This window comes from Apium graveolens, chromosome 7 (assembly GCF_009905375.1).
Source record: "Apium graveolens cultivar Ventura chromosome 7, ASM990537v1, whole genome shotgun sequence".
Classification (NCBI taxonomy): Eukaryota; Viridiplantae; Streptophyta; class Magnoliopsida; order Apiales; family Apiaceae; genus Apium; species Apium graveolens.
In genome coordinates, this window is record NC_133653.1 from 262,170,066 (window position 1) to 262,193,720 (window position 23,655).

The 23,655-nt window shown below is 38.1% G+C and overlaps 1 non-coding gene across 1 annotated transcript; it reads right to left on the bottom strand.

The window, feature by feature from the left end:
• Positions 1-231: 231 nt before the first annotated feature.
• LOC141675411 (small nucleolar RNA R71) lies at positions 232-338 on the bottom strand. Its single transcript, XR_012556066.1, has one exon. It is a non-coding gene; the product is annotated as a small nucleolar RNA R71 (small nucleolar RNA).
• Positions 339-23,655: the final 23,317 nt, after the last annotated feature.

A 23,655-nucleotide genomic window follows, 5' to 3' on the forward strand; every position in this document is an offset into this window, starting at 1 on the left:
GGAGCGGCAACTGAAGACCCCAACATGCACATAAGGAATTTTGTCGAGATCTGCAGCATTTTTAAGTATAATGGCGTGACTGATGAGGCTATCAAGTTGAGGCTTTTCCCATTCTCACTAAGGGACAAGGCTAAAGACTGGTTACATTCTGAACCAGCTGGGTCCATCACTACGTGGCAAGATCTTGCGCAAAAGTTTCTGGTGAAGTTTTATCCGATGGCAAAGACTGCTGCTATGAGGAGTGCTCTTACTCAGTTTGCGCAGCAACCTACAGAATCTATGTGCGAGGCTTGGGAACGCTACAAGGAAATGTTGAGAAAATGTCCACATCATGGATTGCCGGATTGGATGGTGATCACTGGTTTCTATAATGGTTTGGGGGCCCAATCTCGGCCCATGCTCGATGCAGCAGCTGGAGGCGCCTTATGGGCTAAAAGCTATACTGAGGCGTATAATCTTATCGAGACGATGGCTGTAAATGAGCATCAAAACCCAACTCAGAAGATGACGTCAGGCAAGGTAGCAGGTATTCTGGAAGTTGATGCAGCCACCGCTATTGCAGCCCAGCTCCAAGCGCTATCAATGAAGGTTGATTCTCTGGCTACGTGTGGAGTTAATCAAATAGCTATGGTTTGTGAGCTTTGTGCAGGTTCTCATGCTACAGATCAGTGTTCTCTTGTAAACGAATCTGTTCAGTATGTGAATAATTATCAGCGACAACAGCAGCCTGTGCCAGCGACCTATCATCCTAACAACAGAAATCATCCAAATTTCAGCTGGGGGAATAATCAGAATGCTATTCAGCCACCATATCAGCAAGGAGTGAGTAAACAGTTTAACCCACCTGGATTCCAGCAACCACAGCAGTATGCTACAAGGCAATCATATCCTCAACAGGGAAGTGCAGCTGCACTTACTAGTGCTGATTTTGAGGAACTTAAGCTGTTGTGCAAGAGTCATGCGGTTTCTATCAAGACCTTGGAAAATCAAATTGGTCAATTAGCCAATGCAGTGCTCAATCGTCAACCTGGCACTCTTCCCAGTGACACGGAAGTACCAGGAAGGAAGGAAGCTAAAGAGCAAGTCAAGGCTATTACCTTAAGGTCTGGAAAAGTAGCTGATGCTGAAAAGGCAAAAGAAGTAGAAGCTGAAATTAGAGGTGAAGAATCTAAGCAAAAGGAGAAAGCGGCGGAACCAAGGAAGACTACTGTTGAACACACTCTGCCTGAGGCTAATACAGGGGAGAAACAGCTCTATCCTCCACCACCTTTTCCTAAGAGATTGCAGCAACAAAAGCTGGATAGACAGTTCGGGAAGTTTCTGGAGGTGTTCAAGAAACTTCACATCAATATACCTTTCGCTAAGGCTCTGGAACAAATGCCTAGTTATGCGAAGTTTATGAAGACTATTCTTTCAAGGAAGGTGAAACTGGATGACCTTGAAACCGTTGCTCTCACGGAAGAATGCAGCGCTGTTCTGCAACAAAAGTTACCACCAAAACTGAAAGATCCAGGAAGCTTCACCATTCCTTGCACAATTGGCAATCTGACGTTTGACAAGTGCCTTTGTGATTTGGGAGCAAGCATTAATCTGATGCCGTTGTCGATCTTTAAAAAACTGGATCTGCCTGATCCAAAACCCACGTACATATCACTACAATTGGCTGACCGTTCCATTACTTACCCAAGGGGCATAGTTGAGGATGTGCTCGTCAAAGTGGATAAGCTCTTCTTTCCAGCAGATTTTGTTATTCTGGATTTTGAGGAAGATAAGAAGATTCCCATAATCTTGGGGAGGCCTTTCTTGGCTACTGGTCGTACCTTGATAGATGTGCAAAAAGGTGAACTTACTATGCGGGTCCAAGATCAGGATGTGACCTTCAACGTATTCAAGGCAATGAAATTCCCTATAGAAGATGAGGAGTGCTTAAAAGTGGATGTGATTGATTCTGCGGTTACTTCGGAACTCGATCACATGCTAATGTCTGATGCATTGGAAAAGGCCTTAGTGGGGGATTTTGACAGCGATGATGAAGATAGCAACGAGCAATTACAATATCTGAACGCTTCTCCCTGGAAGCGAAAGCTGGACATACCATTTGAATCTCTTGGTACTTCTGACCTCAAGAACGTTGTAGGGAAGCTCAAACCATCAATAAAGGAAGCACCTACCTTGGAGCTCAAGCCATTACCTGAACACTTGAGGTATGCTTTTTTAGGTGATTCATCTACGTTACCTGTTATTATTTCATCTGACCTTTCAGGTAGTGAGGAAGACAAGCTCTTATGGATTTTGAGAGAATTCAAATCGGCTATAGGATGGACCATAGCAGACATCAAGGGGATAAGTCCTTCATATTGTATGCATAAAATTCTGCTAGAGGAAGGTAGTAAGCCAACTGTGGAACAGCAGCGAAGACTGAATCCCATCATGAAGGAGGTGGTGAATAAAGATATTCTGAAATGGCTAGATGCAGGCATCATTTATCCTATTTCTGACAGCTCGTGGGTGAGCCCCGTACAATGTGTACCTAAGAAGGGAGGTATCACTGTGGTCGCAAATGAAAAGAATGAGTTCATCCCTACTCGAACAGTTACAGGATGGAGAGTATGCATGGATTATAGAAAATTGAACAAAACCACAAGGAAGGATCACTTCCCTCTTCCATTTATTGATCAGATGCTTGACAGATTGGCGGGACATGAGTATTTTTGTCTTCTGGATGGTTATTCCGGGTATAATCAGATTTGTATTGCACCAGAGGATCAGGAAAAGACTACCTTCACTTGTCCATTTGGCACATTTGCTTTTCGCAGAGTTTCGTTTGGGTTATGTGGCGCACCGGCCACCTTTCAGAGATGTATGATGGCTATATTCTCTGACATGATTGGAAATAACGTCGAAGTGTTCATGGATGACTTCTCCGTCTTTGGACACTCATATGATGAATGTTTGAATAATCTGTGCGCCGTACTCAAAAGATGTGTGGAAACTAATTTGGTGCTTAATTGGGAGAAATGTCATTTTATGGTGCGTGAAGGCATTATCCTTGGGCATAAGGTCTCTAGCAAGGGTCTGGAGGTGGACAAGGCCAAGGTGGGAGTCATTGACAATCTTCCCCCACCTAATTCTGTGAAAGGAATCCGTAGTTTTCTTGGTCATGCGGATTTTTATCGGCGATTCATCAAGGACTTTTCAAAGATATCTAAGCCGTTGTGCAATTTGCTTGAGAAAGATGTGCCTTTCAAATTTGATGATGAATGTTTGGCAGCATTCGAGACTCTCAAGGAGAGTTTGATCACGACACCAGTCATTACAGCACCAGATTGGACAGAACCATTTGAGATGATGTGTGATGCGAGTGATTATGCGGTAGGTGCAGTTCTGGGACAGCGCAAGAAAAATCTCTTCCATGTGGTCTACTATGCGAGTAAGACTTTAAATGGTGCCCAATTGAACTACACCACTACTGAGAAGGAGCTTTTGGCTATAGTCTTTGGCTTTGAGAAATTTCGATCTTATCTGCTTGGTACGAAAGTAACAGTATTCACTGATCATGCAGCTATTCGCTATCTGGTTTCTAAGAAGGATTCGAAGCCGAGACTCATTCGTTGGGTGCTTTTACTTCAGGAATTTGAGTTAGAGATCAAAGATAGAAAAGGTACTAAGAATCAAGTAGCTGACCATCTCTCTAGGTTGGAGAATCCCGATTCTACTTCACAAAATAGGACGTTAATCAATGAATCTTTTCCGGATGAGCAGTTGTTTGCAATTCAGGAGGAAGAACCATGGTTTGCAGATATTGTAAACTATCTCGTCAGCAATATAATGCCTCTTAATTTGACATCCGCTCAAAAGAAGAAGTTTCTGCATGAGGTGAAGTGGTATATGTGGGATGAACCATATTTGTTTAGATAGGGAGCTGACCAGATCATCAGGAGATGTATCCCGTTCTGTGAGATGGAGGGGATATTACGAGACTTCCATTCCACGGTTTATGGGGGACACTATGGAGTTGAGAAGATGGCAGCTCGTATTCTGCAAGCAGGTTTTTTCTGGCCTACTTTGTTCAAGGATGCTCATCAGTTTATTTTAAGGTGTGATCGTTGCCAAAGAGTGGAAAATTTGTCAAGGAAGGATGAAATGCCATTAAATGTGATGCTTGAAGTCGAGGTCTTTGATGTATGGGGAATCGATTTCATAGGGCCTTTTATCTCGTCTTGCAATAATCAGTACATCTTGCTGGCAGTCGATTATGTCTCAAAATGGGTCGAAGTTAAAGCTTTACCGACAAATGATGCAAAGGCAGTACTAAATTTTCTTCATAAGCAAATTTTCACAAGGTTTGGAACACCTCGGGTAATCATAAGTGATGAAGGATTGCATTTTTGCAACCGTAAGTTCACTTCTATGATGCAGCGTTATAATGTGAATCATCGAGTAGCTACTGCCTATCATCCGCAAACAAATGGTCAAGCGGAAGTGTCTAACAGAGAGATAAAGCGCATTCTAGAGAAGGTTGTTTGTCCGTCAAGGAAGGATTGGTCTTTAAAGCTCGATGAAGCTGTTTGGGCTTACAGAACAGCATACAAAACTCCACTTGGGATGTCACCGTTCCAGTTGGTGTATGGTAAGGGATGTCATCTACCTGCGGAGCTTGAGCATAAGGCCTACTGGGCATTGAAGAAGTTGAACCTGGATTTAGATGTAGTTGGTAAGAAAAGAATGCTTCAGCTTAATGAACTGGATGAATTTCGACTTCAAGCGTACGAAAATAACAAAATGTATAAGGAAAAGGTGAAGAGGTGGCACGATAGGAAGCTACATCCAAAGTTATTTGTGCCAGGGCAACAAGTTCTCTTATTCAACTCTCGGCTCCGACTTTTTCCTGGGAAGTTGAAATCAAGGTGGTCTGGACCTTTTATTGTCAAAACTGTGTTTCCACATGGAGCGGTGGAAATTTTTGAGAATGATCCGGACCAAGCATTCAAGGTTAACGGTCAGCGGTTGAAGCACTACTATGGGGACATGGCAAACCGAGAAATGTTAGTGCCATTTTGTTGACTACTTGAGCAGGGTACGAAACGTCAAGCTAATGACGAAAAAGAAGCGCTGCGTGGGAGGCAACCCATGAATTATTGTTACAGGAACCCTTAGAAGTTAATACCTGTCCAAAAACACAAAAAAAAAATCAGAAAACAGGGGCTGAAAAAAAAAAATTCCAGTGACCCCCTGCGCGCCCGCGCAGCTAAGCTGAGCGGCCGCGCAGCAAGCTGAGCGCCCGCGCAGCTATGCTGAGTGGCCGCGCAGGGGTCGAGGACCAGAAATTTTTTTTACAGTTCAGAAAAAAAAAAACAAAAACAAAAACAAACACAAAAACAGTTTTAGCCCATAAACCCACGATTTGTTCCCACTACCCCATCATTTTATCCCTTAATTCCCAAACCCTAATCTAATCCACACCCTATATATACATACACCTATCCTACATATCTCCCACAAACTTCCTACACTTAAACCCTCTCACAAACATCAAATATCAGTTTTTACATGCTTTTATTCACGAATCAATGGCACCCAAGAGAGCACGCACTATTGACAGCAGCAGCACAGTTCCTACTGCTGATTCATCGAGGGGTACTGCTGCAAGGCCTCAGTTAACTGACAGAGCCGCGGAGGAGGAGTACACTAGGCTGTTGGGTAAGCCGATTCTGAAGGAGAGGGGGTTTTTACCATCGGGGAGGGATGGTGAGTTGTTGCCCATGATTGCAGAGAAGGGGTGGATAGCTTTTTGTGAGTCACCCGAAGCAGTACCGATGAGCGTTGTTCGCGAGTTCTACGCAAACGTGAAGGCTGAAAAGAATGGGTTTTCTGTGGTCCGTGGGCTGACGGTTGATTATCATCCTGCGGCGATTCGCCGTGTGATTGGACAGCGAGAGAGGAAGCCCGAGGAGGAGAACTGGAATGAAAAGACTGCTGAGGATTTTGACTTGGATTTGATTTGTGCGACTCTCTGTCGACCGGGCACAGTTTGGACCCGCAGTACAGGCAATAATGAGTATCGTCACTTTCCAGCGATCGCCATGAACAGGTATGCCCGTGCATGGAATGCATTTATTTGTTCTAATATTTTGCCTTCTTCGCATGCACACGAGGTCACAGTTGAGAGAGCACAGCTATTGTGGGGAATTCTGAATGAGGAGTACTATGTGGACCTTGGTGAGTTTATCTACCAAGGAATTCTGAAGTTTTTGAGGGGAGCAAAGCATATGAACATCCCTTATGCATCTACGGTTACGAAGCTATGCCGAGCAGTGGGAGTGAATTGGCCGGCTCATGAGCAGTTGCAGTTGCCAGCCGCTCCGATTGATTCTGGCACTCTGAATGGGATGCAGGAGTGGACCGGTGGTGAGCCTGAGGAGCATGGGCTGGGTTATCATCTTCCAGGAGGGCGTCCAGCACGAGGTGCTACTATGGCTAGGCCAGGGCGTGATGAGGCTGGTTCTTCGAGAGCTCAGGAGGGTGTTGGGATGGTTGATGTCCAGTATAGGAGGCTTTCACGGCGGATGGATGCCATATATGAGACACAGAGCAGGTTTGCTCAGGAACTCACCCTTGTGTTAGGGACTGCTTTTCGAGGTCTTGGAGCTGATATCCAGTGGCCAGTTTTTGGTGAGGACTCTGCATACCCGCCGCCTGATACTCCACCCACTGAGGGTGATGATGATGATGACTCCGAGTAGGTATACCCTGTGTTCCTTTCTACTACTTTCACTGAGGACAGTGAAGATTTTTAGTTTGGGGGTGGTAGTTAAGGAATTTTGTGTGTGTGTCATTTAGTTGCATATTCATGATAGTTTAGTTCATATAGTTGCATAATTTATGCCATATAGTTTTTTTTATGAATGTCATGTAGCTCATGCATTTACCATGATCCCTTTTGCAATGATTTATCGACTGAATTGTGATATTGATGTGAGTGTAGTGATAGCATTAAAGTGATATTAAGTTGTGTAGGTTGATATGCATGCTAGAAATAATTGTAAGTCCACTAAGTCTTAGAGAATGCGAAAGGGCTAGATTGTGTTATGATTTGGTTGTTTTCAAGGTCAATCTACTTATTATGCTTAGAATTCGATTATAGGTTCTTAGTGATAAAGACATGAAAAAGAAAAATTTTGGAGAAAAAAATATGGAAGTTGTTGCTAGTTGTGGCTAGGCGTCAAATGGCTAGTAGCCGGCTCGCGTATGTTGCGAGTAGTCTAGGGTTGAGCAAGATGGAGCGAAACGCACTTTCTCAGAAATTAAAAAAAAAAAATTGGCATAATTGATCAAGAGTGGGCTCTTTGGTATTCGAGTTATTAAGTTCTTAGGGGACTTTGTGCCTAGCGACCTAAGGCTTTTAGAGTCTGGGATCCGCTAACCTAACGCTCGTTACATGGATATCATTGTATAAGTCTTTTGTGGACCTCACTCATTGCACGGTCAAATAAGCATTTGAGTTGTAAATAAAAAGCACGATTCCGTAGTAAGCTCCAGAGTTCTTGTAGTGTTGTATATCACTTTGTGCCTGGAATTTTTATTCTTTGTATAATCGTAGGATTGCCTTGAGGATAGTCTAGTCATAGTAATTGGTCTAGTTCCGAAGCATATCTGTTAAGCATTTGCACACACCACGTTTCTGGCTGTATGTCCGTTTGCATGAGTTTATTGATCTTTAGTTGTCTAACTGCATTCGTTGAGATGTGGCAATTTGGTTGATTAATTGTAGTAAGGGGGATCGCTGTATTTTCATATAGATTGTATTCATGCATATTTTTATTTGTTTTTGAGTCTGTGACGCTTGAGGGCAAGCATCGATTTAAGTTTGGGGGTGTGATAAGTGGCATTTTATACCACTTAGAACGTCTTAAAATGGCTTAAATTGGTGTCTTGAAATCAAGTATTTTGTGTATTTGATGCGTTTTTCTAGTGTTTATGCATTTCAGGGTATTAGTTGCATTTCGGGGGAGGAATCATCAAGAATAAGCCTTGGCATGTGTTCACCATTGCGAGAGGAAAGGAACGGGCAGATTACGGCGAAGAAACGGAGCAAACTTGGATTTTTTCCAGTGGAGGTCTGCGCGCCCGCGCAGCTATGCTGAGTGGCCGCGCAGCAACCTACGCGCCCGCGCAGCTATGTTGAGCGGCCGCGCAGGGTCGGGAATTTTGCTGAATTATTTTAGACTTCTACTTCTGTTTGGCTTCCAACTTCTATGTAATCTGAGTTTTATGGGACTATTATATAAGTAGATTTGAGACGTTTTCACAAAGAAAAAGAAGAAGAAGAAGATTGTGTTTTACACAAGAAGCGAAGGAGATAAGGAAGAAGACCGATTTAGCACACCGCAACGAAGAGGAGGCATATTTTCTTGTGATTATTGTTTCATTGTAACATTGGATGCTAGTTTTCTTGCTTTGACTTATTTACTCTTGTGACGTACTCTGTTTTAATATAATTAGTTTAGTTATTATTTTCTTGTGTTTGTTTATCATGATTTCATATGAACCCATGATGGCGATAAGTTCTATTATGGGCTAATCGTGATCATGGGGTTGTAACGGATTTATTATGGAATTCTGTAGTTAATTGTTTAATACTTTAGTGTGTGATGATTGCTTGATATCTAGTATTGGTTGTGCGTATTCGTCTTATGTGCGTCGCGAACATATAAGATAGGGTGTTAATCTCTTGTGAAGCGACGGTGGATCTTGAGATTTAGAACTTGCCATGCTAGCATAGGTTCATGTACGTTGTGCATGATTAGTGGGTAACTCTAACAGTTTTATTTGCCCTATGTAATCAAAAAGGAATAACTTTTGCTTAAATCGTTGTGTTGTCAATTTCTGTAGACATATAGGAACTCAACATAATTGATGACTATTCGACTTCTATCTTAATTGTGGATGCTTGGTAGAATGGTATTAGTACAATGAAAGTTGGCTTTTATCAGTTTCGTGTTATTCGATTAATATCATCACTGTCACATGCTAAAGGTAATAACAATGGCTATAGAAGGAAGTAATAATGAAGTTGTGATCTCATGAGTGTTTTATTATTGATAAGTTGAAGTGTTAGTTAAGTGGTTAATTAAGTAGTTAATTATAGTTAATATTTAATCAACAATTTTAAGTGTTATTATCTTAACATTGAGAAGTAATCATACATTGGTGAGTGAGTTTAATTAGACAATAATTTAGTCTGAGTCTCTGAGGGAACGAACTAGAAAATATTCTATATTACTTGCGAACGCGTATACTTGCGTGAATATTAGCGCGTGTTTTCGCCCTAACAGCATGTGACTGTGTTGTCACCATCAACAACTATTTTAAATTTGATCATCCGTCGGGACTATGTTGGTCATCCGTCGGGAGTCTTGTTGATTATCCGTTGGGAGTCTTGTAGATCATCCGTCGGGAGTCTATTTGTCACTTGACTCTATTTTACTTATACAGAATTACAAGACATCTCATATTTACAATTAGTCAACCTATTCTGAATATCAATCTAGTAGTCAATATGACTTAGAGAACCCTACACAATCGACTAGACTAAAATATGTTATTTGTAGAAATGTGCTACAGTACTTATTTGTTACATAAGCTACACTCTCGATGGATGTTAAATTGTCATCTGTCGGGACTATAACATTCATCCGTCGGGTCTATATTGGATCATCCGTCGAGAGCTACAATTTTCACTAAGTCAAATCTATTAAGTGTTTTGTTTAACTTATCATTAAGTTCACAACATATTCCTAACAAAGCTGAGATTCAAAGGCTGAAGCGTGATCTAGAGATGCACAGTGCACCGAGACCCTCACATATGGCAATACAAATGGATTTTTCTCATATCATAGACATGGACGGTCAACACCAAGACAAAGGGTTGTGACCCCAAGGGCTAATCCAAGTGATTTGATGCCCCTATGAGATCCTGATGATCCAAATCCACCATTCATTGACACTGCTAGAAATAGTTCCTACGACATCACCCCTTTAACATCATTTAGAAATGCCACCGATGTTAAAAGCAGTTTTAACATTGGTCGCTTCAAAACCGATGTTAAAGGTGTTGTAAGACATCGGTATCTTAACCCGATGTCTATAATTGTTTTTTAAAAAAAAACTAAAAAAAAACCCACTTCTTTCTTTCCCCCGTTAATACACCAAAAAATTTCCCCCTTAACCAAAAATTTTATTCTCAGTTTTTCCCCCTTAACCAAAACCCTTTCCCCCCCTCTCTCATTCTCTCTCTCTCTCTCTCTCATTCTCTATTCTCTCTCAGTGTCTTGTCTCTCTTCTCTTTTTTCTCAGTCTCTCTTCTCTCTCATTTCTCACTTTCTCTCTTCTCAATCACTCTCTTTAAACCTAATTATACCCCTATTTGTACAAACCTTTAATTAAACTCGATTAATTCCTAAATCGAGCTCGATTGGTGCTAAATAATCTTGAAAGAAGTTGGGTCTACTCGATTTGTGTGAGAAAAGTAATTTTATTTCCAATTTATTTTCAAATTTAATGTTTTTATTTTAATAGAGTTTTGTTTACAGGTCTCTGGAGCTTTGTTAGTGTTGAAAGAAGTTGGGTTTGCTTGATTAGTTATGTATACAAGTAGGTTTGTTATTTTAATAGAGTTGGGTATGTATACAAGTAGCTTTTTTCAAAAAAAAAAGAATCCACTGACCATTCTTTTCTTCATTAATTTAGTAGTTGAATGGGTAAAGGTCGATGGTAATTTTGCTACCGTATGTATCACTGACCATGCCCAAAATCATTTAGGGGATGTTACACAGGTTAGGTGCAGTTGAAAATGTAAGAAAAGTTAATAGGGGTATTTATATATCGGCGAGATTTTCCGTCACAATCATGTCGTCGATTAGGTTTATATTGGTCCTCGCGCTGCTTCTCTTCTATGCTCCTTTTCTGCAAGGTCTTTTTTTCACCTTAATTTCAGATCTAGATTCATTTGTTCAATTTTTCTTTTTAATTTTACTTCTTAGTTATATCCACTGATCTGTTGATTTATTTAGTTTTGTATATCCAGTTTGTTGTTTTTAATGTAATGATTTGTTTATTATTTCAAGTTTGCTACTTAACTAGTTTGTATATGAATATGTTTTTCACTGATTAAGGTCTTTAGTATACTATTGTGCATCTTAATTTATTGTTTTTTGTTTGTCGATATGTTGTTCATTTATGGAATTGAATTTTTACTTTGTGGCAACATCATTTTTTTGTATCAGCTTTAGTTTTGCTAATTTGGTGTGTTGATCATTTGCTAATTCTAGTTTATACAATTATATGTTGATCAGGTAAGCAATTTCGCCGAATTGAAGCTTTTGTTTTGAAATTTGGAATATTTTAAGTTTTTTCTTAATTCTATTGATAATCAAAATATTGCGATCATGTTTACTGCATTTATAATAGATACTCAGGTCGAGTAGATTAATTTATTGTACTCCTTCCTTACTCGAAATAAATGTTACAGTATTATTCATTAAGGTTGACTTTTCTTGATAGTGTCTAAATTCTAGGATTTCATCCACGCCGGTTGACTTATTTAACATTCTGCGTTATTTGGATCATGTAAATAAATGATTAACTAAGATTTTGTGGCACCACAATTGCTAGTTGTTGTTACAAATTAATTCTCTTGTCTATGGAAAGGTGGTTGAGGTTAATAAAGAACTCGATGAATCTGTTGGTTTGGTGAGTTGTTTGTAGTTAACACTCCGGTATTTTTCCCATGAATTTGACCTGCTTAACTAAAATTATAAATTGAGAATATATATGTTCAAGTTGTCTACAATAGAGAAGTCTGGTGTGTATTATAGTAAAATCTAACTTCGCACTAGTAATATCTGAAGACAAGCTAGATAATGTAAATCCTATATAATGCTCGAAGATTAGGAATGTTTCTGGTTCACCCTCACCTTTTGGACCTTTTATGCTGATGTGTAATCTGTTATGTTTAATCATATGGTAGTTCCATGTGATATATTTGTGATTTTATAAGAGGTTGAGAAGATCAGAAGACCATAAATTATGTTCTAAGCTAAACAACCATGTGATTTGCAAATTTTTCCTTTGCACGGTTGCGATTAAATTTATGTCTTGTGTCATTTACAGCTATTGCTACGGTGGTCATTGTTGCTGAAATTCTAAAGAACAATGGATTTGCTGTTGAGAAGAGTAAGATTTTTGTTAAAAATTACATTAGTTATCTTTGTTCTTTGAACACAAAAATAAAATCAATTTATGTGTGTGTTTATCTGTATGTCATTCTCTATGTTTGTGTAATGTTAAATAACAATAACTACATAACAATAACTATTGAACCTGAGGTGGCCTCTATAGCTGTCATGATTTATCACTAGTCTATGGTTGGTGGTGCAGAGTGCAACTAAGCAGACATATAAAATTGAGATCTTGCATATTTGTTTTTCTGTATACAGAAATCAGGACACTGGCCGTTGACATGAGGGATGAGCCAGAAGCAAGGCCTATTCCAAAAGCAAAGGTAACATGTGAATGCATCCATTATGAACATCTAATGATCAAAGAATCCTATCATATAGTATTATTGCAGTATTACAGAAGTAGGGCCCTATTTCTAATTACAAGCGGCACTATCAGAAATATACTTTTACATATATTTGACAGTACAGTGTTTCAATTTCTCAAAGCTAATTTTGGTGATAACAGGATGAAAATTCCCTATTATCTGTAGTATATTAGTTTTGTAACTACACAAAGCACCAGAAAGCTGTCATCTACAGTCAAGTGTTGGGTGCTGAACTTGCTAGACTTTTGATGATAGTGTTTTTCATCACTATTGAGCTCTCAGGTGTTACCTTCAATTACACAGAAGTAAATAACAAAAAGTAAAATTAGTTCACTGGAAACTAAATAAAAATATACCAACTTAAAACTAACCTATTTAAATACTTAAAATGTGATCAGAGATAAATTATTTTATGCAATCTTCACTCCTGAAATCTATTTGTTAATAACTCAAACATCGTTCAAAGTACTGCAATTACGGTTGGTTTATGTAGGAATTTCAGTGAATATAGAACTAGGACAGAGTAATACTAGTGTGTTTTTCATCTCTTAGTTTTACAGCTTCGGGTGATAATGATGCCAGTAGGCGGACTTGTCAACTCTAATCGGCATCTTTTATGTAGTATATTAACCTTAAATCTCTTATATGACATAACACTTGGAGTCGCAATCGGGTCATCTACTCAGATTTCAATATTTCTGGTAAGAGTTGCACTCTATATTTGATGTTTATATCAATTTGGCATGTAAAAGTCACTAGCAACTACTATACTTATAATGCAAGAGGCTTCCATCTTTCTCTACCATGTCCATGATTTCATTTATCAATTATAGTGAGGCAGCTTATTGATATAAATAATATTTGTTATATTTAATATTATTTTATTGATGGATGCAGATTCCATTTTATGTGGTTGTCGGATGGTTCATGGGACAACCTATAGACTTGAATTTTCAACTTTTTGAGACTGTTACGCTCTTCATCACAGTGCTAGTTATGGCATTTATGTCTATATTAACAGCATCATCTTTGCTATCATTTTATCTGAGCAAGTTGTCCTTGGAAGGTATTTATGTTTATATATATAGGCTCATGTTTTATTGCGCTACTACTATCTAGCTTACTTGTTTAATGTATGCATGACAATATTTTAAGCATTCCAAAATAATAAGATGTTTGGTATATTTCAGCTTGCTTGGAGCAGTTGTAGTGGTGATTTGATGTTGAACACCTCTCATTGAGTATGTTCCGATGAAGATCAATTATTGTCACTTTAGAAATCATTCGTGAAGTTCATACCCCTTTGCATCCGGTCTTCTCAATTTGGAAGATGAGTCTTTTCAAATTCTAGCAGAACAAGTTCTACCTTCTTCAATATATGATGTTGCTCTTTAGTGAGTTAGATAGGTTAGGAATGTGATTGTAACTAGATAGTTTCTGATGTTGATGTAGATATAGAAATATGTCAGTTGAATGTTGGTATATAAGTTTTTTCATATATTTTTATTTTAGTTTAAGATTGTTTTTTTATTAATATAACTTTTTATTTTAAATACAGAGCACGATGTGAAACAACTAAAAACACATCACCTGCTTAAACTAAAAATGATGTCTAAATTAACAAAACAAATCAAATTATAGGAATGAAAACGATGTCTAAAATGTTAAAACACATCGCTTTGTGCAAGTATATAAAAGTAAATTAAAAGAAAACTGGTTTCTTCCTGAACAATGTACATCGGTTTCACTTACGCAACCCATGTTGAATTAGAAGTTTCATATCGCTTCCTCAAGTAAAACTGATGTTATAAGTTATGTTTAACGTCGGTTAAGTAAATAAACTGATGTAAAATACAGATTAAGACATCAGTTTTTTTAAGAATCTGATGTCTATCAGTTAAAAGTTCTTCCCTGTTATATGTTTATAGTGCTTTTTAACCTCATAAATATCATTTTTCACAATCTAGTTTTAACATATTATTTAAAAAAGGGCTAATTATACATCAGTTTGCTGAGAAAACCGATGTCTATGTAAAACTTTAAAATCGACTAAAAACCGATGTTAAAGACCCCTACCTTTCTCTACACATGCGAAGACATCGGTTTGAAAAAAAAAAGACATCGATTTATAACTGATGTCTAAGGGCATTATTCTAGTAGTGTGAAGAGATAACGAATTCCCACATATGAAGGAAGTTTAAGATGCCCACCATCAAAGCATATGATGGCACTGGCAATCCAGCTAATCATGTCAAGACTTTCTCCAACGCCATGTTACTACAGCCTTTGAAAGATACTATCAAGTGTCGGGCCTTTCCCCAGACTCTATATGGTATGGCTCAAAGGTGGTACAACCCCTATCTCAATTGGGTCTTTCAGAGAACTAAGCCAAGCCTTTATCAAGAAATTCATTAGTGGCGGAGTGCATGAGAAAAGTTCATCCTCTCTCATGAGAATTGTGCAAGGAGTGAAGGAGTCCCAAAGAGACTACCTGAATCGGTTCACAAAGGAAGCCTTGAAGGTCCTGGATCTTGACGACAAGGTAGCATTGATAACACTATAACAAGGACTAAAGACGAGTTCTTCAAGATGCCCCTAGCTAAGTGCCCCCCTGAAAACATGTTACAGCTCTAAGATAGGGCCGGAAAATACATCAAGATGGAGGAAAAAAGGAAGACGACGGCAGTAAACAATGAACCCACTGGTAAAAAGAAGCGGAAGATGGACCAAGAGTATGACGCCAATGATAAATATCCTCGAACTGGAAAGAACTCTGATCCCCCTTTCAAAGAGAATCAACCACTAAGGTTCACTGAATATGCAAGACTGAACGCACCAAAAAGCCAAATACTGATGGAAATTGAGAAAGATAAGGATTGCAGATGGCCGAAGCCACTAAGGGGAGACCCGGAGAAGAGAGACAAGAACCAATTTTGTAGGTTCCATAAGGACGTTGGTCATGATACCAAAGACTTGAGACAACTCAAGGATGAGATCAAGTTTCTCATCCGACAAGGAAAATATGGAAGATTCGTCAAGGACGATGATGGAGGAGGCCACAAAAGAGATGCTGACCAAAGGGGTAACAACAGAGGTCGAAACCCACAGCCTAGAGGGCCAGTGATCAACATGATCTCTAGGGGCCCGGCTGCTGAGACAACAAGTAACTCTCGAAAGGCTTATGCTAGAGAGGTGATGAGAATAGTCGGAGACGCACCAAACATGCCCGACCTTGACAATTTGAAATTCCCTCAGGATGATCCCCTAGTTATTATCCCCGATAATTGGGAATTGTCATGTAAAAAGGGTCCTGGTTGACAACGGAGCTTCAATAGATATTCTATTTTATGACACATTTCAAAGGATGGGGTACACTAACTCCCAACTGACCCCCTCTGATGTACCCATTTATGGGTTTACCCAAGTAGAATGTCAAGTAGAAGGAGCAATTCGACTCCCCGTGACTATTGGAAAAGAGCTCAGAAAGGCCACACTGATGCTAAACTTCGGGTTGTCAAAGCAACCTCTACCTACAATGCAACCATGAAAAGAACCGAGATCCACGCATTTATGGTCGTTCCCTCAACCTACCATATGATACTCAAGTTCTCAACCAGAAACGGTATTGGAGAAGAGAAAGGAGATCAGAAAATGGCCCGAAGTTGCTATATAGCGGCACTTAGGCCTGATGGAACTGGGGGTAGGTCCTCCCAATAGAAGACACGGATGTCCGAGAGAACGATGAGCGTCGAGGGAAGCCAGCCGAGGACTTGGTTTCAATTCCTTTAGACCCGTTAAGCCTTGATAAGGCCACTTACATTGGAGCATCCTTGGGGAAACCCCTGCGGGACCAATTGACAAAGTTCCTACAAGAGAACAATGATGTGTTTGCTTGGACAATGGCCGACATGCCTAGGATCGACCCCAACCTTATAACTCACAAGCTGAATGTCGATCCGACTCGGAAAGTCGTGCAACAGAGGAAGAGAACCTATACCCCACATAGGCTAGAAGCCATTAAGAAGAAGGTAGGGAAGCTCTTAAAACTTGATTTATCGAGGAAGTACAATTCCCCGAATGGTTGGTTAACCCTGTGATGATCAAGAAATCCAATAAGAAGTGGAGGATGTGCATCGGCTTCACTAACCTCAATGATGCATGTCCTAAGGACTGCTACCCTCTACCAAGGATTGACACCCTGATCGATGCCAGTGTTGGGCATGAGATGCTAATCTTCATAGATGGTTTCAGCGGTTACAATCAGATTAAAATGAACAAGGATGACACCTTTAAGGTATCTTTCATTACTGACTTTTGTGGCGCCTCCAAACCCGGGTCAGATGTTTGAGGTTCACACCCATACACACCTTATATAAACCTGCTTACAACAATAATAAAGATAATAATATGCAGTGACCCTACTTACCAACTTCCACATATCGCAATAGGTTAAAGTATGCACACAAACCACACACACACATTTATATTACAGACGTCTAATCCCAACTATTCAAACTTACAACTGAATATTAAACATTCTTACAACTTTTTAAACTTAAACTATTCCAAAAGTCTTCACCTAGCTTATTTTTCTTAACCTGGAATCCTAGCTCTCGCACTGGATTGGGGATCCTCACTACCAACAGGTTCCTTCTTAATTGGAAAAGAACAAAAACAGAATCACACAAATGAGCTAACTAGCTCAGCAAGTCACATTGACAATACCGAGGTTAAATAATGATCAAGTGAAATGATTTAAGGTATCAAGTTCATGATTAAGCAATGAATTAGAATTGGATATTAAGTTTTCATTTTAAAAACCAAGGTTAGGCTGCTGATCAGTCACGCACTAACCCCGAACAAGCCACACAGCTCTGCTCTAATTACTGGATCCAAGGCACACATTGGCCTAACTTGAACACCAATTTGGTCTGACCATGAATCTGGTCGACCATTTTATAAAACAATCCAATTCTATAATAATAACAGAATAAATAATATAATGCAATAAACAAAATCATAAGCAATATTGGGTTTCAAGCATAAGATGATTTGTAATCTTCACAGGGGAACAGTATAGCAAATACAAGGATTGGCTATCAGCCGGTACAAGAATTGGATAACAAAAGAATCAAAGTCTTGTGGTTACGAGGATTTGGTCTTTCAATGTATAAGGTATAAAGGTTTGAGCGTTAAACAATTTTGGTTCAATAATTGGTATTTAGTTTGTATGTATTTGTGGGGTAGTATCGTATATCTGTGGTTCGTATCTAGGTATTCAACAATCAATGGTTCCGAAAGAATAAGGCTTACGGCTCAAAGATCAATAACTGGAATCAAGGTTTAGGGTTCATTGTTTCAAAGCATTTGCAATATAAAACAGAACTATCAATCACTCGTAATATATCTTGAGAAGGTTCAGAACACTTGCCTTGTCTTAACTCGCTAACACTTCAATGGTTTTCGATCACTATCTCTTATTCACCAGCTACTTGCTTCCCTTTCATACGCCTTGCTTCTTCTGCTCAAATATCACAAGTATCTATTAGTACTTATCTCGCTTGATTATATTCCATATAAATTCTATCTACCATTCATTTCACCCAAATCCGATTTACGGATTGAAAGTTACGATTAAAACAATCAAACAATACACACATATGCATATAGCACATCAATCACTTCATATATAACACATAACACGTAAAATATTCGATGAGAATATTTTTTCAAAGAAGATTTATTGTTAAAATGATTTTTTGGATATTTTATACGAATTTTTAAATATTTTTCAGAATTTAAACGGGCCGTTGAATCATTTTAAAATAATAGAAAGGGTTCGATTGGCCGAGTCTGGCTTTAAAATAATTTTATAATAATTATCGAGCCTTGAAAATAATTTAAAATAATATTTCAAAGCTCGAAACTATTTTTCGGAATTTTGAAATCAAAATAAATAATTAAATCTAATTAAATAATTAATTAAAATCAATTAATAATTAATTAAATCAATTAATCAATTAATTTTTGAAATAATTGACCAATTAAATAATTAATTATTAACTAAAATTAATTAACTAATTAATTCAAATTTATTTTTAAATTAAAAATAATTTTTGGAATTAAAATAATAATTTTTAATTTTTTTAATAATTAAAAACAAACATCTGTAATCAAAATAAATAGAAAATATGATTTTTAAATATTTTTAAAGCAGGATTACTCTTTTTGCAAAGTCTGAAAAGTTCAAGGACTAAACTGTATCGTTCTCAAAACTTCAGGGACCTATTTGCAATTTGTACAGGTCGTCGTCGACTTCGCCGGAGTGTGGCCGGAGAACACGATTCCGGCCACCTCAGGCCACCAAACTCTCCAGATTTAAACTATACCTCACCAGGAATCTGTTTATGCAATCAAAACACACAACCCCTTACAGAATTGGCCGGAAAATGATCAAGAAACTCGCCGTCTCCGGCGAGTTTTGTTTTCTTTGATTTGAGCAAACCAGGAATCGTCTGTTGTCAAGCTATACATGAATCGATTGCAAATTCAACCAGGAACACGATGCAATTAACAAAAACATCTAATAACCGCTGGGAAAGAAACCCCCAAATTTCAATTAAGAACATTCATACGGGTTATAAACCCTAATTTTATAATTCGAAATTAAAACCTAATTTTGAACATGTTATTGAACTCCAAATCAGTCATATAATATATCAAAATCATCAGGAAGAAAAGCTCTACAACATGCAATCATCAAATCATACAAACAATCTCTCGAACAAAAATTCATAATTTAAATCAAATTAATTTGAAAATAAATAAAAATATAGAAAATAAACCTTTGATTCTGCAGTTAAAGAAGCTCTGGAATCTGAAATTACTCTTCAAATCCTTCGTTTTGGTTACTCAAGCTTTCCAAACAGATTTCGATAAGACCTTGAAATTGAGGTTTGATTCTGAAGAACTTATATGAATATACTGTTTTTCTCTAAAAATTATATAATTTACTGACTGCAAATGATTTTCTGTACAAAATATGATACGGTAAGAGCTATTTATAATTACGGAATATTGGTACACCGTTGGATCATACCGGATATAAAATAGTACCTTTTTTTGAGAAAACAAATTCAAAACGGTACCGGTTTTGGAATTCCAAATCTGTACATTTTGTACTGCGGTCTTGGTCTTAGCGCTTTGGTTACACGTATTACGAGATGATAATTATAATAGTTTAATGAAAATATCCCATTTCTCGAAAATACGGGTTTTATCGATTATCGAAACGAATTTTGTATCGAAAATATTGTGTCGGGACCCGCACGAGGAAAACCGTACGCCGGATCGAAAAAGTCAAAACATGGAAAATGCTCGGAATTTTGTAATTAGGTTGGGAAGGAGTTCTCGGAAGAGTTTCGGGTTGTAAAAATGTAAATACGGGTGAAGTCGGCTGGTTCCCGATTGTACAAAATAATTTATAAATACTTGGAAAAATAATTTATTAAATCCTTAAATCCTTTATAAAATCATAAAACAACATAAAAATAAATAGAAAGATATGACAATTATCTACACTTTATTTTGGACATATAAAAATTAAAATACTCAAATTATATCATATTTAAATATCAAACACATATACCACTTAACAAATAATTCACAGAATAAATACATAATATTTATTTATTAGCAAAAATAATTACACGTTATATCCTTCCCCCCTTAAAAGGATTCTGTCATCAGAATCTCCTAAGAAAATAAATGAGGGTACTTATCTCTCATATCACTTTCTAACTCCCAGGTTGATTCTTCAACCTTTGGGTTTCTCCATAATACTCTTACTAACTTTACCACTTTATTTCTCAACACTTTCTTTTTTTCCCTTAGAATCTCTATCAGACTCTCTACATACGACAAATCTGCTTGAAGTTCTATCGGCTCGTACTCAATTACATGCCTGGAGTCTAGATTATACTTCTTAAGCATTGATACGTGAAAAACATTGTGAATGTGCTCCATATGCGAGGGTAACGCCAATTCGTAGGCTACCTTGCTGACACACTTCAAAATTTCAAAAGGTCCGATGTATCTAGGACTCAGCTTTCCTTTCTTTCCAAATCTTGTCAATCCTTTCCACGGTGACACTCTCAGCAATACTAAATCTCCTTCTTTGAATTCCATATCCTTTCTTAATTGATCTGCGTACTACTCTGATGATCTTGTGCTGCAATTAACCTTTTCTGAATAACTTCAACAACTTCCTTCGTCTGTTGCACCAATTCAGGTTCAAGTATCTTGCGTTCTCCTACTTCATCCCAATATACTGGCGATCGACATTTATATCCGTAAAGAGCTTCATAGGGTGGCATCCTAATACTGGCATGGTAACTGTTATTGTAGGCAAATTCTACCAAAGGTAAATGCTCGTCCCAACTTCCTTTGAAATCAGTTGCATAAACGCGTAACATGTCTTCAATTGTCTGAATCATTCGTTCACTTTGGTCGTCCGTCTGTGGATGGTAAGTTGTACTCATATTCAATCTGGTTCCCAAATATTCTTGGAAACTTCTCCAAAATCTCGAATTAAATCTTGGATCTCGATCAGATACGATAGATACCGGAACTCCATGACAAACTAATATCTCTTTCAGGTACATATGAACCAACTTGTCTATTGAAAATCTTTCATTTATAGGCAGGAAATGAACTGAATTGGTAAGTCTATCTACTATAACCTAAATAGCATTGTGATTTTCTTTTGTCCTTGGTAATCCAACTATGAAATTCATGGCAATATGCTCCCACTTCCATTCTGGAATCTCTAATGGCTGCAATAATCCACTTGGTCTCTAGTGCTCTGCTTTGACACTCAGACATGTGTAACATTTACTGACCCATTCGGCAATCTCTCTCTTCATATATGGCCACCAATAATTTTCCTTTAAATCTCTATACATTTTGGTACTTCCCGGATGGATTGAATATCTTGAATTATGAGCTTCCTGTAAAATTTTATTCTTCAACTCTGTCACTGGTGGAATCCAAATCCTGGAAGAAAACCTGAGTATACCTTGATCATCCTTTTGTTTGCACAACTCTTCACCCACCAAATGATTGATGTCCTGATCCATTACTTCTTCTTGACACTTCTTGATCTTTTCTAATAATTCTGGTTGGAAAGTCATACCATACATCTTTGCCTCGTCAAGCTTACAAATTCTGATTTCCATTTCCAATTTCTGAAATTCCTTGTATAACTCCTCGGGTACTGATAACACATTCAACTTCTCTTTTCAACTTAACGCGTCTGCCACAACATTTGCTTTGCCGGGGTGATAGTTAATCGTGCAGTCGTAGTCCTTAATCAACTCCAACCATCCTCTCTATCTCATGTTTAGCTCCTTTTGCGTGAATATGTACTTCAAACTTTTGTGATATGTATAAATCTCGCATCTTTCTCCATATAGATAATGTCTCCAAATCTTTAAAGAGAATACTATGGCTACTAGCTCCAAATCATGAGTAGGATACTTTTGTTCATGAGGTTTCAGTTGTCTCAATGCATATGCAATAACCTTGTCGTGCTGCATCAACACACAACCTAATCCCTTATGAGAAGCATCACTATAGATTATAAAATTTCCTTGATCATCTGGAAGTGACAAAACAGGTGTTGTGATTAATCTCCGCTTCAATTCCTGAAAACTTTCTTCACATTTATCGTTTCATATAAACTTCTCATTATTTCGAGTAAGCTTTGTCAAAGGCGTCGCAATCTTCGAGAAATCTTGAACAAATCGTCGATAATATCCCGCTAATCCCAAGAAACTTCTCACTTTTGTTGGTGTTTTTGGTCTTTCCCAATTTGTAATAGCATCGACCTTTGCCGGGTCCACTTTGATCCCTTCATTACTGACTATGTGTCCTAAGAACTGAACTTCCTGTAGCCAAAACTCGCACTTTGAGAACTTCGCATATAAATTTTCCTTTATTAAAATTTCCAAAGATATCCTCAAACGTTTTGCATGGGCTTCTTCTATCTTCGAGTAAATCAAAATATCATCTATAAACACAATGACAACTTGTCCTAATATTCCTTAAAAATTATGTTCATCAAATCCATAAATGCTGCTGGGGCATTGGTTAATCCTAAAGACATCACTAAGAATTCATAATGTACGTACCTTGTTCTGAAAGCTGTCTTTGGTATATCTTCCGGCTAAATCTTCAATTGGTGATATCCCGATCTCAGATCAATCTTGGAGAAATATTTGGCTCCCTTCAACTGGTCAAACAAGTCATCAATTCGAGGTAACAAATACTTATTTTTAATGGTAAGCTTGTTGAGTTCTCGGTAGTCGATGCATAGTCTCATGCTTCCGTCTTTCTTCTTAACAAATAGTACCGGTGCACCCCATGGGGTTACACTGGGTCTAATTACTCCTTTCTCTAACAATTCTTGCAACTGCTTTGCTAACTCCTTCATTTCAACAGGCGTCATTCTGTACGGGGCCTTGAATACTGATTCCGTTCCAGGTGCTAAGTCGATTGCAAACTCAATTTCTCTATCTGGAGGAAGTCCTGGTAACTCATCGGTAGACACGTCTGGGAACTCATTGACTACTGGAATATCTTCAAGTTTTGATGGGTCCTGACTTCTATCAATCACATACGCAATGAAATGCCCACATCCCTGCCGTAGCAACTTTTTAGCGTGAATCATCGTTAAGAACTTCTTCGCTTGCTTCTGGCCCTTAAACGTAACCACTTTCTCGTCTGGCATCTTTACAACTACCTTCTTATTACGACAGTCTATCTGAGCATCGTGCTTAGATAACCAATACATTCCTAAATTAACGTCAAACTCTCCTAACTTAAATGGTATTAGATCTACACAAAACTTATTACCAGAAATTTCAATCTCACAATTTACATAAACTAGATTAACAGATACACATTCTTTATTGGCTAATTCCACAGTCATTATTTCATTTAAACACTCAACCAGACAATTTAGCTTATTAAAAAAATCTTGAGAAGTA